This window comes from Vitis vinifera, chromosome 9, assembly GCF_030704535.1.
Source record: "Vitis vinifera cultivar Pinot Noir 40024 chromosome 9, ASM3070453v1".
NCBI classification, from domain to species: Eukaryota; Viridiplantae; Streptophyta; class Magnoliopsida; order Vitales; family Vitaceae; genus Vitis; species Vitis vinifera.
In genome coordinates, this window is record NC_081813.1 from 9,243,662 (window position 1) to 9,248,036 (window position 4,375).

Here is a 4,375-nt window from a genome sequence, read left to right on the forward strand (position 1 = left end):
ATAATATCATATTAAAATATTTGACAAAGATGTTGTGTCAAACTTATCTAATCCACAATCTTTATTTTTTATTTTTTGATTTTCATAATTGAGAAAAGATTAATAGATCCAATACAAACGGCACTACTGTTGATACTATATTGCATTGTTGCAATAGACCTGAAGAATATGGGTCCAAATAATAATGGACAAAGGCACCTCCCTTGTCGTGTCCAATGCTTGAAGAAGGCTGGTAAAACTTTAGGGAAAAGTTTTCAATGGAAACAACAAAATATTGTATATGCATGCATGCAAAGAGAGACTTTGGATGATAATTACAATGAGAAGGCAAAACATAAAAAATAAAACTTATGAACCATGTTTGGTTACCAAAAGATTTAAGGGAAAATATAAGAAAAAGAAAATATAAAGGAAAAATAGAAGGGAAGTAAAAAATAGATTAAAAGTCAACAAGTTATTTTTATATGTTATTTTAAATTCATTTAACCTATTTTAACTATTTGATATAAAAATTAAATAATTTGAAAATGAATAAATGTTTAATTAATTTTAATTATATTTGATTTTTCTTTTGATATTTTACATAATACAACCAAATATGAAAAAAAAAAAAATCATTTTACTTAGCATTCGTTTTTCTTTCCTCGGTACTTTCCAACCAAACATAAACATAGGCAAGGGAGGGAAAATTAGGACCACTTTTGATTTACCAAGTAAATGGTTGATATTGGTGGATATTTAGCCATGGGGTGATTAATTGTTATATATTTATTGTATGAGAGTGTAATACATATGGTTAATGTGAGTTTTTCAAAATAGGTTTATGATTTGTGCTCAAGTCATAGAGATTTTCATGATTTAAACTGCCATTTCACTACAAACCAAAGAAAAACTTACTCAACTTTGCATATGTTCTTGCTAGTGTTCCTGTTTGATTGCTAATGAGAAATCTCAAGTAAATATGCAGCAAAATGGGTTTGAAAAGTCATAAATTGTACTTAGAAGAATGACAAAGGTTAAGACGAAGGAAATTGGGCAACCGAATAAAGAATTTTGTGATAAGAAAACATTTTATCAAAATGAAGTGCTCATTTCAAGATCATTTTAGACATTGTTTTCGATGACAAACTCTTTTCTCACAGTGATTTGATAAAGGCTATGGAGGTATTAAAGCTAAATCAACAAAGAAGGCTATATCAGATTAATTAGGGAGTATGAACAAACTAGTGTAAATTTAATTTCAATACAAAAGAGAGGTGTCGGACTATTTTAGAAACACTACAAGGAAGAAGGTATATGGTGACATTTATAACGAGTCACCATAAACATAAGGTGTCACTACAACATAGCGTCACCTTCTCCACTGACACCATAGAGGGTACCAATTGGTGATGTATTTGGAAGTGACACCAAAGTAGATAAATGGTGACCCATTCAGAAGTGACACCATATATTTCTAGTGATGATAGGGTGTCACATTAAATACATCATCTTTGAGTTATGATGTCACATTAAATGCATCACCTTTGAGTTATGGTATCACATCATTGTAAATTATTGTGGAATATATGATTGGTTTTAGTTGTTGATTTTTGTAATGCTTATGAATTAATAAGATTAACCTGTTTATATTTTGTCCATAAATATAACAATCATATTATATTTAACTCATTTTTCTGTAATGTTTCTGGAATAACTCATAATACATTGATCATCTAATAATATTTGTATATCAAATGTTCACAAAAGGATAGTACGTCCAACATATCAAACCCATCAAAACTAAAAAAGAAGAGTGAATACATACCAAAACATGATTTAGAAATGTTAAAGATCCCAAGATTCATGTATACCTCCATTTCATAAGCATAAAACCGGCTAACCATAAAATGACATAGAAGTCCCATCTAAAAATCTAAATTTCTCAGTTGCAATTAAAGTAACGTTTATGTCCTACAACGTACGACATAAGAGTTGCATTTAAAAACCCAAAATCTTGTTGCCTTCTTCTTTCTTTTTATTCTCCATTTCACCCTCCTAAAAGTGTATACCTGCATTTCAAAATTTAATGAGTTTTAGAGATTTTTATTGAAGAAAATAAACATGGATCTATGTTATCATAAATGAACAAATCTAAGAATTAATTTTTTTTTTCAAATAGAAACATTATTCAAAGAATAAGCATTACTATACAATACCTATGGAAAAATTCATGTAGTAGCTAAGGGACTCACCATGCATGGTGATCATGATGCATCAACATGATTCATGATTAGTTGTAGCACAAAAGAAGCCCATTCTCCTCCAATTTCATCGAATTCTACTTGAGAATATGTTTTTTTATTACCAAACTGAAATCAAATAAGAAAATAACATTAAAATGCATAACATTTGGAAGCCTAAAACTATGTACAATTCATTAAATAAGTAATACCTTTGAAGCAATAATTGTAGGATAAAAAATTATCTCTTTAATGAATCTCATAACAAAGTAGCCACATTTGAACCCTCCTTGTCTTGGACACTAATCGATCAATTATAAAATAACATTAGTACTCACATATATAAATGGTGCAAATGCATAAGCTAATGTGTAAAGAAAAATTTTTGGATGTCACCTGCACTAGTTGCTAAGATGGCTCCCTCTTAGATGTTTTCTTTGCAGATATTCGAAGAGCCCTATGTAAATAAGTTCAATGGGTACATTTTTAAAATAGGTAAATGTTATATGTTTTAATATATATAAATAATAAAAAAAATGTGCTTGAGGTGAATGTATTTTTTTTTATTTAAAAATAATACTATGAAAAATAATAGGAAGAACTTACATGTTTATGATATCCTTTAAGTCCTCACATGGTTTGTGATGCATAGGGTCAAGATAGTGGACTATCATTTTCCTTGGCTCAAGCACTACCTAAATATAAACCCTTTAAGTCCTCATATCTATTTCTATTAACAAAATATAAAAACTTTCCAAAACTCAACTACTTAAATATAAAAACAAAATCAAATAAAATATCTAGCTAATTGGATTTTAGAAACTAAATAAACTATAAATAAACTAAATATAAAAACTAAATAAAATATCTATGCCCATGAATTAATTGAAGATGATAGAAAGACACAGAGAGAACATGACTATGGTTATGATTTCCATCTTATCATTTCCTATCAATACCACACATGCCCATTTTAAGGTTGGACACTACTTTTGTTGCTGGACTTGGAAAGGGAACTTCAAAATTGAAAACATAAATAAACCCTTATGTAAAAAAAATAACATTAAAATATAATTGAGCATTAAAATATTTACTCTCTTTCATCACTTTCATTTGAATATTAATAATCTCTTATTGAGATAGATACTTACAATTTAACAAAATAGAAATTCCTAATAATAAAAAATATAAAATTTCTATTTCTATTAACAAAATATAAAAACTTTCCAAAACTCAACTACTTAAATATAAAAATAAAATCAAATAAAATATCTAGCTAATTGGATTTTAGAAACTAAATAAACTATAAATAAACTAAATATAAAAACTAAATAAAATATCTATGCCCATGAATTAATTGAAGATGATAGAAAGACACAGAGAGAACATAACTATGGTTATGATTTCCATCTTATCATCTCCCGTCAATACCACGCATGCCCATTTTAAGGTTGGACACTACTTTTGTTGCTGGACTTGGAAAGGGAACTTCAAAATTGAAAACATAAATAAACCCCTATGTAAAAAAAAAAAAACATTAAAATATAATTGAGCATTAAAATATTTACTCTCTTTCATCACTTTCATTTGAATATTAATAATCTCTTATTGAGATAGATACCTACAATTTAACAAAATAGAAATTCCTAATAATAAAAAATATTAAAATTTCTATTTCTATTAACAAAATATAAAAACTTTCCAAAACTCAAATACTTAAATATAAAAACAAAATCAAATAAAATATCTAACTAATTGGATTTTAGAAACTAAATAAACTAAATATAAAAACTAAATAAAATATCTATGCCCATGAATTAATTGAAGAGGATAGAAAGACACAGAGAGAACATGGCTATGGTTATGATTTCCATCTTATCATCTCCCGTCAATACCACACGTCTTGCCGGATTGGTCCTTTTGGGGTTGGATACTCTCAACAAAATTCTATATCTCATTCCCACTTAGATACAAACAGAAAAATCATTCTTTTTTTTTTCCTCTCTCGTTTTTTAAAAAGGATGAAGATTATGTGATAGTATATCTTAAAAAAATTCTGTACCTATCATTCTCACACAAATACATATTAAAAATCATTCATTTTTTCCTGTTTTTCACTTTTTTTTAAGGACTTGATCATGTGTTTGGTTTAG

General features: G+C 27.6%; 1 long non-coding RNA gene across 1 annotated transcript; it reads right to left on the reverse strand.

Annotated features, from left to right (window-relative positions):
- Positions 1-1,973: 1,973 nt before the first annotated feature.
- Positions 1,974-2,830, reverse strand: LOC132254312 (uncharacterized). The gene is made up of 3 exons (XR_009466562.1): positions 2,619-2,830; positions 2,235-2,524; positions 1,974-2,051 (listed from the first exon to the last, which is right to left on the reverse strand). It is a non-coding gene; the product is annotated as an uncharacterized LOC132254312 (long non-coding RNA).
- Positions 2,831-4,375: the final 1,545 nt, after the last annotated feature.